The sequence below is a fragment of the Acartia tonsa genome, chromosome 6 (genome assembly GCF_053477335.1).
Source record: "Acartia tonsa isolate MP-2025a chromosome 6, ASM5347733v1, whole genome shotgun sequence".
Lineage (NCBI taxonomy): Eukaryota > Metazoa > Arthropoda > Copepoda > Calanoida > Acartiidae > Acartia > Acartia tonsa.
Window position 1 is genome coordinate 9704569 of NC_137265.1, and position 14548 is coordinate 9719116.

Consider the following 14548-nt stretch of genomic DNA (forward strand, 5'->3'; position numbering starts at 1 on the left):
CCTGTCTCTAAGCTAGGGTGAGACACGTCTTATCGCTTCCGAAGTTTACTGATTACTCGAATGTAAACAATTAGTTGTAACAAATTATTTGTAATATAAAGTAGAACTATGTCTAACTGGTTCTTTGGTATTTTTAATCTATTTTCGTGGGAAAACCAACCCCCCAAGATATGAAACATCATCCCCCAACCGTTTTTTATGTGAGAACAAAAATATGGGGGTTAATGGAACTACGACGACACCTTGGTTTGAAGCCCCAAATAAAAGATTGACCCCAACCTCCCTATCTAACATGCCTAAATTAACTAAAAGAGCTAACCGTTATGGACTGACGAAGAACGGACTTACGGACGGATTGATGGACCGACCTTAATTATAGAAAACCTTGGTTTGAAGCTCCTAATACAAAAATTGACCCCAACCTCCCTATCTACAAAAACAAAGGATTAAAACAACAACTTTTTTTCATATACTACAATATTTCATACCTTTTCAATCATTTTTTGTTGAGTGAACTTTTAGGTGGGTACAATATGTAAGCAAGTTCAATAAATTATACAATTCCAACTAGAATCAATTGAGATATCTAAAGAAAGCTTAGCATTGCAGATATATTTACACAGGAAGATAGACAAACAGAGTAAGGGAAACTAAACTTTATATAACCAACATTCTAAGTTAATAATGCAGATAGACAGACAGAGCAAGGGAAACTAAACGTTATAGCACAAACTAAGTTAGTTAATAATGCAGATAGACAGACAGAGCAAGGGAAACTAAACTTTATAGCACAAACTAAGTTAGTTAATAATGCAGATAGACATACAGAGCAAGGGAAACTAAACTTTATAACACAAACATTGTCAGTTAATAGTGCAGATAGACAGACAGAGCAAGGGAAACTAAACTTTATAGCACAAATATTGTTAGTTAATAATGCAGATAGACATACAGAGCAAGGGAAACTAAACTTTAAAGCACAAACTAAGTTAGTTAATAATGCAGATAGACATACAGAGGAAGGGAAACTAAACGTTATAGCACAAACTAAGTTAGTTAATAATGCAGATAGACAGACAGAGCAAGGGAAACTAAACTATATAGAATCAACATTGTTAGTTAATAATGCAGATAGACATACAGAGCGAGGGAAACTAAACTTTGTAGCACAAACTAATTGAGTTAATAATGCAGATATACAGACAGAGTAGGGGAAACCAAACTTTATAGCACAAACTAAGTTAGTTAATAATGCAGATAGACAGACAGAGCAAGGGAAACTAAACTTTATACCACAAACTAAGTTAGTTAATAATGCAGATAGACAGACAGAGCAAGGGAAACTAAACTTTATATCACAAACTAAGTTAGTTAATAATGCAGATAGACATACAGAGCAAGGGAAACTAAACATTATAGCACAAACTAAGTTAGTTAATAATGCAGATATATAGACAGAGTAAGGGAAACCAAACTTTATAGCACAAACATTGTTGGTTAATAATGCAGCAGTATGGAGTATGGTTGTGGTGTGTATTGTTGTAGTATTCACTATGCAGTCACAATAATTATTTATCATCCTACAAAATAATACACTGCGAGGTCATAACATAACATTACAAAGACAAAAGAATATTAAAGTGTTGTAAAGATTGTCCAACTGTTAGTTATTATAGTTTTCTTGACAAAGGAACTAAATCAAAGCAGGTCCTTCCTTCAAGATATTGCAATTTACTATTTAAATTGTTAAATAGTGTCTTAATTTGGAAAGATTTTTGCCTATTAAATCATGCATAGCTTAAAGCTAAACTGCACAATTTCTTAAATTTTGGCATTGATGTTAAGCAAAATATTAAAATGTAATACAACATCTGACACCTCTGTTAAGAATAAAACCACCTTTGTTAGATAGTGTCTGTAAAAAATACAACAATCTGGCAGCCCTTTCAATAATACAAACATCTGGCTTCCCTGGTAGATAGTGTCCATCAAGAATATAACCAAATGATAACACTGACAAGAATATTACAATGTGACACCTCTGTTAGATAGTGCCAGTCAATAATAGAACCATCTGGCACCTCTTTTAAGAATAATACCCCCTTTAACTTTTTAGATAGTGTATGTCAATGATTTAACATTCTGGCACCCCTGTCAATAATGAATTAATCTGGCAACCCTTTTATGAATAATACCATGTGACACCCCAGTTGGATAGTGTCATAATCTGGACTGGTCTTTGCCCAATCCCATTATGTTAATTTTTGCATTAGGATAAGATTTGGTGACAATACAGAATTCATATAGCACAAGAATATTTCTATATGGCACCTCTGTTAAGAATAATACCATGTGACACTCCTGTTGGATAGTGTCATAATCTGGACTGGTCTTTGCCCATTATGTTAATTTTTGCATTAGGATAAGATTTGGTGGCAATACAGAATACAGAATACATATACACACTACACAGGCCATGCCTTGCTTTAGTTTTTATATGACAAAGCATTTGTATAATTATAGTATGACGTATGTGTATTGTACCAGAGTTGCCTCCATTGGTAATATAGCAACAATCACAGTCAAATTTGCAATATTCACACACTTATACTCATAACATTTTCAATCAGTGCATTATTTGTTTAAAACTGTCTGTTTTCCCATCCATAAAGGTTAGTTTTGAATACAGTATTCAAGCAGTCTAGTGTCTCAAGACACGCAATCCTTAATCAACACAAATAAAACAAACAATACATTATATTTAATGTATGTATACAAATTTTCTATTCTATTTTCTATCTTCAATTCAAGGAAACTTTATATAGTTACCAGGTTGGTTTTAAGCCATCCTATATTTAAATTTAAGTCTTGGGAATAATTGGATGGTTTCAGGATTTTTTTCTCTTTCCCCTAGATGCTAGGGACGGGGTCGGAGTTATATGGTACACTTTTTATAATACACTTGCTTCAAAGCTACTTTAAGATCTTGTCCTTGCTTTTTCTCCATGGGCGGGCACGCCTCAATACCAACAAATCTCTGCATTACAAAAATATAACTTTTTACATTGTAATGGAACACTTCTTTTTTTGTTCAAATTAAACTTTTTGAAAAACGTTTAGTTACAAAAGGTAACTTTTGATTACATTGATCTAAAATTGACTAAGAGCTCAACTAAAAATTAAGTAACTTTACCAAGTGTCTCAAACATCAGGCATGTGCCGTCATAAAAATGAGGGAGATGAGGGGAGAAGTCGGACAGAAAACCTATAAAAAAAGAGATGAATAATCCCTGATTTTTATGACGTCACATAGCTGATTTTTATGACACTTTGTAAAGTTACATAATTACAGTCAAAGAAAACGAGAGTTTGAATTAGTTAGTTTTAGACATCAGAACATATTAATAAGCTTTAGCAATTTGAAACAACTGTACCATAAAGATCTAAAACTTGCCCTAAGAATTTACTTAAATGTACTTTTGACTGTGACAATGTGTGGTATCCGCCGAGGATAAATGGCAGACACCAGAGTTCGGTTAGACTACGGCAGTGTGAACAGACGTGGACACCTTACTATAGAGAAGCTACGCTTCTCTAATAATCACTAAATAACAAACAACATCTATTTCAGTTGTCCCTTTATTGAAGGTCTAAGGAATACTAAAGCTATATACAACAAACAATAGTTACACAGATAGGAATAAATAATCATAACATAAAAGCATTATAATACATATACAATAGTCAGTTTGGGCAATAATGATCCCCCATCCCTGGAAAGGGTGGGGGGAATTAACAATGCAGCTTAACCATAATAAAGCTTGTCAGATTCAATCATTAATTTTAGGCATAGGGAGGGGGTCGGCAGACCCCTTCCCCAGGACTCGGGGGAGGGCCTGTGGCCCTTCCCCGAACCCCGGTCAGGGGTGCCATAGGCATGGCTCACGGTTGCCGAATACCACAAATGCATTGGATTATTTTTGCTTTGCATCTATGGAAGGGAGGGTTTTCAAAAGTCCAACTCCACTTTTTTTTAATTTTAAAAATAAAAACTAAACTAACAATAATATGGGTGTGATATTTTTCTTGGGGCGATTTATCTTTGTACCCTCCCAAAATAGTTCTAAAATTCTTCTATAAAAAGCTTAACTGCAAAGGAGAATCATTTCAAAATAGAGGTAAGATAATAATAAATATTAAGTTGTAAATCAAACGTACTTTGTCACAATATAAATTTTGCAGTTATAAAAAAAATCTTTTAACATCATCATAAATTGGTTTCCCTATTTCTAAATTGGTCTATCTCTCTAATACACATCCATTAAGTTGTAGTCAAACTTTATAATTGAAGATATATATGTCTAATCCTTGTTATCCGACATCTTTAAACAGCATTCAAAGCAACTTTTATGAAAAAAAAAACATTACCTAAATCTTTAATGCTGTAATTTTTAAAAAATAATGATAATGTCTTTATAAAGTTTTAAAATTTATTTTTTGTTCATAATTCTAAAACTGACAGGGAGGGAGGAAACAATCGACTATAAATTATATTTGTACCCAATATTCCATAAACATGCTCACTCCTTCCTTAGATCAAAAACTTTGGGTTCATTTAAACTCTTGACTTGTCGCTTCAAAGTAGTATTGTACACACTTTTCTCCAACTTAATCAAATCTACGTTTGTTTGTTATTAATGGGGATGAACATTAGGGCGTTTCATATCGGATTTAGACAAAGAGGGGATGTGCAACAGCTAGATAAAACTAACTTTAAAAAAATTTCTGACCAAAAAAGATTTTTTTTAAAATGATGTTTAGAATGCGACCACTTAAAAATGTATTTCATTAATAAAAAAAAATATGCAAAGACAATATTCAAGTCATCTCTACTTATTATCTCAGTTTCTATTAGTGCTAGAGGGCTAAATATTTTTGTGCATTTCCCCAGTTATATAATGAATTTCCGACTATTAGTCAGTCAAAGTCATATTTCGCTTCCTTACCCTTTATTTACCAACCTTTTACCAACGACCAGACATAAAATTGTATAGCTATTTGTCAATGACAGTAAAAAAATATTGAATGAGAATGTTGGCTTCATGGTGCTCCCAGGAAAGGCCTTGAGGAGTAGAATCGGGAACTTTTGTCCGTTTCAAAATATCTCATTCCTAGCCTTAGAAATGAATAAAAAACCACCATTTTTAAAGGTGTATTGAGAATTGTCTAATTTGTAGAGTTTTTTTTAGATTTTCTCAGGCTAGGAACGAGATATTTTGAAACGGTCAAAAGTTCCTGATTCTACTCCTCAATGCCTTTCCTGGGAGCACCATAAAGCCATAGTTCTGATTCAATAAATTTTTGACACCCATTTACAAATAGCTATACAATTGAACGTCTGGTTGTCAGCGGTTTTAAGACTTAGGATAAATTTTAAATCACCCAGAGGTGTATTATACTCATACAAATCGTTTGCAGATCCCCGCTTTGGTCTCAGAAAAACATTGTTCAAAATCGACCCACCCTAATGAACATTCATTATTTTTATCCCCATTGTCCTATCCTTTACGGTCTATGAATATTCAACACTTAAAAATTCACGGATTGTCATTTTGATTTTGCATTTATTAAAGTTTGTTGCTAAGGTAACAATTCTAAAGAAAAACTGGTAATTTTCTTCAAAGAATCTTGTCGAACCAAGGAACCCCACTTACTTTCACATAAATTGAAAATAGAAGGGGGAAATTGTTTGTTTATTACTTAAGGTATGGTTAGGTTAGGTTATATTTGATACTAAGTTACCTCGCAGGGGTTAGGAAAAGGGATAAAATCTCCCCCTTATTTTCAATTTAATTTAAAAATGTGAGGTAGGGAATATAGTGCTTCATAGGCATTTCAAGGACACCGACAAAGCGTTTTTCAATATATATTGAGCCAAGTTAGTAACCTGCATATAAAAATATCTTTTTTTCTTATTGATGTACTATAATTTTCATAAACAAGTTTTTTCACGCAACCTGTATTTTTCTCTTTGAAAATAAGTAAAATATAGTAAATGAATAAAACATTTATTTTCGAAACAAAAAAAACAATAAGTTAAGTATAAGGTTTATGGATAAATTGAAGGCATGAAAATTTAGAAAAATATAATAGATTATAGACCCTGTTTTATCCTTATATAATCTTTTAAAAACTTCATATTTTTGCAGAAGAAGTCGTTATTTTCTTTCTTTTCAATTTATTTTTTCTTCCTCTAGCTGATTTACTAGAAATTACTCCAATGTTGATAGCATGTTTCAATAACCAAGACCAAACTGACAACGCCGAATCTACTAATCCTGAAATGAGACAAGGATGACGACATTAATGAGTTTGAAGTTAAAAAATTAAACTAGTGGCGTGTGCAGTGGAGTCGTACCCGATAGACCAGTGTATATTTTACCATTGGTCAATTGAAATGTATACTGGCCTATCATTGGTCATTTGTATTGCATGATGTTCTTTTTTATAGGCACTATAAGCAACTTCTTAAAACTTACCTAAAGCACTTAAACCAAGCCATAGCCCCAGGGCACTACCAACTTCTACTATAAGGCTGAACATGTCATAACTATAGGTCTTCTTATGTACCTAGATAGATAGATAGGGAACTATCAACTTCTACTATAAGGCTATAGGCATAGCTGTATGTCTTGTTATGTACCTAGATAAATAGATAGATAGATAGATAGAAAGATAGAAAGATAGAAAGATAGATAGATAGATATATGGGCACTACCAACTTATACTATAAGGCTAAACATGTCATAGCTATATGTCTTCTTATATACCTAGATAGATAGATAGATAAATAGATAAACAGATAGATAAGTAAGATAGATAGATAGACAGCTAAGGATATAGATAGGCAGAAGGATATCCCATTATATAAAGAAGTAAGTTTTTTTTTCTGAAGATTTTGATAACTAATAAACCAATTGAGTTCTCCATTTAAGAGAAGCTTTACATAGGTCTGGTAATGAGTTTATGCTATTTTTTATTTAAGTCTTAGAATGGTTTTAGGCTGTATTTTAACTTTCTTTGGCTGTAATTCCTTAACCCTTTGATTAGAGAATCCCTAGATGGTAGAGGCGCATCCGCTAGTAGTTAGATATAAAGGCTTACATTTATTTCATTACTCAGAGTGAACTTTAATCTGTTGGATACTGTATAAGTTTCTCTAAAATAAATTGCAAGGTTTTAAAATATGTTTAAATGTATCCTATAATATAAAGTCGTAAGGGGTTATTGTCTGCAGTTAAAGATCTCGGAACTAGCAGGTTCGAATGAGCAATTCTTTTTAGGGTAGGTTTATATATGTCTTGGGATGGTTTTAAGGTGTTTTCTTGACAAATCCATCCTCCCCTAAAGACGAAAAGTGGTTTTATGATTTTCTGTAAGTTTAAAATTTCTGATTTAGTTCGTTAGTAGGAAAAGTTAGAATTTTAGTGCATAGAATGTGATTTAAAAATTTACAAACCAAGAATTAATATTATATTTTACATATGCATTTATACTAAAACCAAGCAACTAATGTCCTGTGAAAAATAAGTTTAGCAGTTAGAACCATCGATTTACAGGGTGGCAAACAGTCAGAACCTATTTTAAAGGATCCACGCATTTTGCAATGTTAGAAATAAAAAAACAAGATCACAAAAATATCAATTATTTTAAACAGGCAATTTTATTAAGGACATTTAATATATTGTTTTAGAAAACATTAGTATTAATAAAGCCTTTTTGTCTAATTTTCTAGAGACTGGTGCTTTTGAACTAGTCATAAAACACCATCTAGTAAAAACATTATGGCTTGGTTTCAAAACTCCAACAAAACAAAATCCGCGGGTCCTCTATCCTATATCATTGTTGGTAAGTAAGTTGTAGGCCAAACTATCATAAGCAGCTTTGTCATTTTTATCCTAGATTTGTTTTAACTTTAGGAGCATATTTCTAGGTCCTATTTGCAAGCTATTTGCAATATCTTATCCTTATACTAAAGTAACAGGATGTTTGTGTGTCTGTGTATCTGTGTGTCTGTACCGAAGGATCTCGCTAACTGCTGAACCGATCGGGTTCTCCTTAACAGGGTAGCTTCTCATAGGTCCCTGGAAGGTTTATAACTATTTTCTTGGGGGGTGGGACACCCCCAACCCCCCAAAAAATGAAAATACCCCCCCCCCCCCATAAAAAAATGTAACGTTTTTTAACTAAAATTATAAATTATGAAGAGGGGCACCCCGACCAAAAAAAAAAAAAAAAATTTTTTCCACCCCCAAAATTTTTTTTTGCTTTTTCTTATAAAATCTAAAATAAAAAAATGGGTTATCAAATTCGACTCCCCACTCCTTAAGTGCTCCTAGAGGCCTCTAGGGGCGTAGCCGCTAGTCCTATGATATATAGTAGTAAGGATCTCGCTAATCGCTGAACTGGTTCTTCTTTACAGTGAAGCTACTTTTTTGTCCAGGTAGAGGTTTCAACTATTCAGGAAGATGGAATCTCCACCCTCCCAAGTTAAATTGCCTCTAGAAAAAATTAGCTCCAAAACTTCGCTTTACTTTTTCTTTTCTGAACTAAAATTGAAAATGGGTGGGGGTCGACTTCACCTCCACCATCCACCTCAAGTGCTTCTAGAGGCCTCTAGGGGGCGTAGCCCTACAAACCATAACATTTATTTCTTCGTTATATAGTTGGATGCATAAACTTCAAACTTTATACCAAAAGTCTAAATAACGTAGTTTAATTCATTCCCGCAAGAGGTCTATTTTTTTTAAACTTAAAATTCTATAAGTTATTAAGATATTTTTAACAAAAAATATTAAATCGTTTTTGTTATCAATTAATTATATTAAATTTTGAACTATGCAAAATAAATTTCTATAATATATAAAGAAACGTAAGTGTATAAGTTTGATATTTGTATATAAATACAATCTAATCAATTTCATTGATAATCCATAATTCTTTCTTTATCAGTTTTCACTTAACTTTATTAATGGCTGAAAACCATATCAATTACTAAAATTACACTTTAATAGTTATTTATCATATTTACGTAATATTGTGAATGCGATAAAGGATTTTAAAATTATTTCAACAATTTGGTCATGTGATCAAAAATTTGAATTGTCCGTCTACTGTTGCCCCCCCTGTGGGGGCGAAGTAGGTGGAAATTAAAATTTTTGTCACTTGACCTTAATATTGATGAAATGATTTTAAATGACCTTTATTGTATTAACAATATTATTAAAATACGATACTTGGGTTTGTTGGATTTAAAACTCTGTCTTAAAAACTCAAAACTGAAATAATACATATTACAAGGGTAATTATACTGTACGTTCATTGGTTCTCTGTGCCTTTCTTTCCCTCCCCTCTCTCTCTTTCTGTCTGTTTCCTTTTCCCCTCCCTCCCCATACCCCATCTCATTCTCTCTTCTTTCACTTATATATTTACCCCCCCACCACTTCATCTAATTCTTTTTTTCTCTCTCACTCACATGCTATTTCTATCTCTTCCCCTCTCTCTCTTCAAAAGATAAATATTTTCTTCAAAAATATATTTTTTATACCTTCCTTTTTGTAACAATGAAATTTTTCTGTTTTATAAAAATAACTTAATTTTTCATTTTAGCTAATTATTTGAAATCTTTATATTTACCCCTTTTTTCTGAAAATAAAATGATCAACTAAAAATTGATTACCCGTTTGTTCCCTGATTTCCAAAGTTGTACGACAGATAACCTAACTATTGCAAAAGCTATTATCAGCTAATCCAGTCAAAGGGAAAAGCTGAAAGGAAAGGGGGGGGGGGGTATAATAGTTTTTCTATTAATCCCCAACGCCCCCCCCCCCCTACCCATAGTATAAGTCCTCCCTTTTTTTAATTGGAACTCCATTTAATAAAACGTAAAAATAGTTGTGAAAACTAAATTTTGATTTTTTTTAGAAGTTTGAAGCTTTTTAAACTAGTAGTAAATATTTAGATAGGATGACGGTGACACATACAAAATCGGAAACTAAGATTCAGCTGACCTATAAAGTTCTTTAATATAATGTACGACAATATTTTCTAACTTAGTAATCATTTGAACATTAATTTAGGCGGAGGTTATGTCAGATAAAACGTAGGTATTTTGTTCAGTGTTATTTTATTATATAAAGTACATTGTTTTTTTGCCTGAAGCTAATTATCTAAAAAAAATGCTTGTTCGATTAAATTGTAATTTTCAGGGAAGCTTTATTAATGTCTTGAACTATTACATAAAGTATTAATGTTTTTTGTCTGATACTTATGATCTCAGAAATTACTGGTCCGAATGGTTTTTTTTTCAGTTTAGCTTTACAAAGGTCCTGGGATGGTTTTAGGCCATTTTTTTCTGTCCATTCTTTGTACATGGAAGCTTGGGGGCGCAGCTATTATTATCAATATTTTTATAAGAAATATAATTATATAAAATATTTTAGGCTTGTCAGAAAACTTGAATCTACCATTTTTTGCTGCGAGAGTTTGCATGGTAAGTTTTGTTAAATCTAGCTTCTCTATAATTAATGCCCGTTTGTTCATTCGTCTGTATGTCACTTCAACTGTTTATCCACATCTGTCTGTTTGTAAATCTGTGTCCGTAAGTCTGTCTGTCCGTGTGTCTGCCTGACGGACTTTCTGTTGGTAAGTACATCAATATTAACAAACTTAGACATGTTATAATTGTCCTATAAATATTAAACTTGTGATTTTAAAATTGCAAAGATTAATGCTTTAATAGAAAGACAAATAGATTTTATTACCAACCTATCAAAATAATTGTTATATTTTAGGAGAATTAGCTTCCTTCCATTCTGCCTGTTATTGATTATGTAAAAGTCACTTGGAGATGTGGCAACGATTTTGGTGTCTGCTTGCAAAATTACACATGAAGAAATCAACTGGTTATTTTATATCTATTTTGTTAAATGTTTACCCTAAAATAAATGTTAATTTGATTTATTTGTGTATTTATAAAATTTTTGTTTGGCAAACCTACTCTATAACTCGAGTTTTCCTGAATGTTTAAACTTTTGTTAGTTTTAAGTGTAATGTTTTAAAAGATTCTGTGAGCGTCAGGGGTGGGGTCTAGGGGGGTTTCCCCCCTCAGGGGAAGGGGGGGTTGAGGGGGGTCTCCCCCCTCAGAAAAAGCTTGGGCTTTGTCTGTAACAAAAAATATACCCCAAAATAATTTAGCTGCATCTTTTTTTTAATGTTGGAATACTATGTTCTTTTAATCCTAGAATCAACCAATAAGAAATAGGCATAATATAGAAAAAGTTAGGAATAGAAATTATTTCTTTTGTATAAATTCCTTTTTCAAAATAAGAAATTTCCTTATTGTGTAATGTTGGAAAAAATATTATTTTTTTAACAATCCTGATGTCAACCAAGAAATAGGCATGATGTAGTAAAAGTTTGGAATAAAATTTTTTTATCAATTCCTTTCTTTAAAATATGAAATTGTATAATTATGAAAATGTTGGAAAAAATATTATTTTTTTTTAAATTCTGGTGTCAACCAATAAGAAATAGGCATGATGTAGTAAAAGTTTGGAATAAAATTTTTTTTTATCAATTCCTTTCTTTAAAATATGAAATTGTCACTGCATGATAGACTCGAAATAAAGTATTACCAAACTTTACCAATAAACTGTAAACAAATATGATAAATATACAAGCAAAATAACAAGTTAATGTTGAGATTCAATTCCTTCTCGTTCCTTCTTAAGCATAAAATGAATTTGAAAATTTTTAACATAAACTTTAATATCCTTATCAGGATGTTGATTTTATATGTCGTCTTTATGACAGGTGAAGATGTTATGAATATATTTCTTAAATTATGTATATAAAAAAATATTGTACGGTAATATCAAATTAAATTAAAAATAATTTATTTTTTTTGTTTTTTTTGTACCAGAAACATCCCTGCAATGAAAGAAGAAAAAAATTTGTTTTGTTTTACATAGCAGACTAAATGTATTATGATAACATACAACGTCTCTTTGTGAGTTCATATTTATAATATTGATTTTTATAAATGAATTAATGAAAAAATATTTGTTTGAAATTTGACTAAATGTCATATTGTATAATTTACTTAATTCTTAACAGTCGGGCCCCTTGCCGCATCTTTATCGGTCGGGGGTGAGGGGGTGGTGTTCGACGCCCCCTCCCCTATTATCTGAGCCACTATGTGAGCTAGAGGTCTTAAAATTTCTGTGTATGTCCCCTGTTTGATAATAAATTTCCGACTATAAGTGAGTCAAAGTAAATTTTCGCTTTCTTCATCCTTTTATTAAACAACCTTTGTTTTTAGGTCCTTTTTTACTTAAATATTACTAACGGCTGCCTTTATTTTATTTTTTATTAATATTTTATTTTCTACTGAGAGCTACAATTGAATTTTCATCAGAGCATATTTAAATAAATTTGTATCTACAAATAACTTTCTTCTTTAATTATAGTTAAGTAGTTAAGTGCTGCTACTCTATAATTACAATCTTCTTTAAAAGGACTGTTAATGTTTATGATAATTCATATTAGATTTCAGCAATGTGAAGCTGCTTTGTTTAGGAGTGAGGGGGTGTTTGAGCTAATACTATTCAGAATCAAATCTTTAGTGGTGAAGCTACTCTATAATTCACTTTTTCTGTGTGTTAGTTAGTCCGTAACACTAAGGGGAAAATGTAATTTTCTTAGGTCTTATTGGAGACAGCTGAAATATTCAGTGAAGATTCTTTTGACATTTATTCTTTACAATGTCTTTTTGTCTGTCTGTTGGTCATGCTTCAAAAGACATATTACATATTCTCTCCTCTCATTTGTATTTGTTAAGAAAACTTAACATCTGCTCTCACTTTGTGCATTTGACCATTACAAGATTTTTTGTGCTTTGCTACTAATGGTTGTTGTCATAAATGTTTTATTTTGACAATGATCAAAGTATAACCCAATAAATTTTAGCATGTTAGTTTGTTCTGAAATTTTTGCAAGGGGGTACTTTCATGAATAAAAATATATCACAAATTCAGTTTGTCAAAAATATTAATAAGAAGAATGTTCATAAAAAAATAATACTAAAATTTTTGTTCTGATCCCACAATATAAGTTTCAAGTTAGTGTGAAACTGCATTTTGATACTCCGTGCATCATTTTCCCACAAACCTGTCGCATAACTCTTTTTTTAATTTGAATCCCAAAAAAAGCTTGGGTGTCTTTGATTTTTATCCTTATATAACAGTAACATGATGTCTATTTATCTATTTGTCTCAAAGGATCTCGCTAACTGCTAGACAGATAGTGTTTTTCTTTACATTAAAGCTTTATATACATATGTCCTGGCCATGTTTATAACTATTTTGGGAAAGGGTACCTCCACAATATAAAAATTGCTCCTAACAAAAAATAACCCTCTAAAATTTTTGAAAAACTATGATCTTAAGTGTAGTTGCGACTCTCCACCCCCCCCCCCTCCCTCCCCTTCCTATCCCCAAGTGTCCCTAGAGGATTTAAGGGTACGTAGCCGCTAGTCCTTATATTGAAATAACGGGATGTATGTATATCTGTCTCTAGCAAGGGAACTCGTTATCCGCTGAACAGATGTGGTCCTTGTTTTTTTTTGTAAAACTTAAATTAAAAAATAGAGGGGATTAAATTCTAGTGCCCATAATGATTGCTGGGGGCGTAGCGTTTTTAGCATGGCCAGCATCGTTTTAGAATTAAAAAGAAAATAAATGTTTCAGTTAATAACAACCCAACAAATAATGTCTATAGCAATTTGATCAGCTGATTGGTTTTAATACTAGATGTTTTTTTAAGTAGCGCAGCTACTCTAAATCTAGGAAATAAATCTAATTTTGCTTAGAATTTACTTTTAGGTGTTTTAAACGTTGTAAATTGAAGATTTTATTTTGATAATTAACATTTTACAACAATACCCTCTATAAACTGTGAGGAGGTTTGATAAAATTACGTTTATTTTGCAAGCTTTTTTGAAAATACTTCATTATTTTTATAATTCTGACAAAATAGAATTTCTGTTTAAGTAAATAACATGGCCACAAAAAGGTTTAAGCAGTTATTGAAATATTTTATTACCATTCTTGCTAATTAAATAGTCGTTAACTATGTTTAATTTGCATTTTTTAAAAAGACAAGAAAAATATTCTATTTAAATGCTACTTTTATGAAGTTATCTTAAACCTTTTCCAAAAGTTTGTTTTATAAAAATATTTTATTTTCCATTGATTTTATTGATTATATAGGTTAAAAATATCAAAAGTATTTTTTAAAGGCTATAGATTAATTTTGATTAATTCCGATTTTTAATTTTTTAAATTTTTTTCAAATCTGAAAGAATATGCCTGTCTTTTTAAAGAATAGAATATATAAAAAAAACTAAATTAAACATATTCAGGCTATCAAAAAGTTAAAAATATTTTTTTTTTACTATTAAATCGCTAATTTTTAAAATCATTAGATT

General features: G+C 31.4%; 2 long non-coding RNA genes across 2 annotated transcripts; one reads left to right on the forward strand and one right to left on the reverse strand.

The window, feature by feature from the left end:
- Window positions 1–6171: 6171 nt before the first annotated feature.
- Window positions 6172–7245, reverse strand: LOC145323255 (uncharacterized). The gene is made up of 3 exons (XR_013880896.1): window positions 7165–7245; window positions 6540–6630; window positions 6172–6338 (listed from the first exon to the last, which is right to left on the reverse strand). It is a non-coding gene; the product is annotated as an uncharacterized LOC145323255 (long non-coding RNA).
- Window positions 7246–10103: 2858 nt separating this feature from the next.
- Window positions 10104–11022, forward strand: LOC145321778 (uncharacterized). Its single transcript, XR_013880406.1, has 3 exons — window positions 10104–10162; window positions 10503–10552; window positions 10854–11022. It is a non-coding gene; the product is annotated as an uncharacterized LOC145321778 (long non-coding RNA).
- Window positions 11023–14548: the final 3526 nt, after the last annotated feature.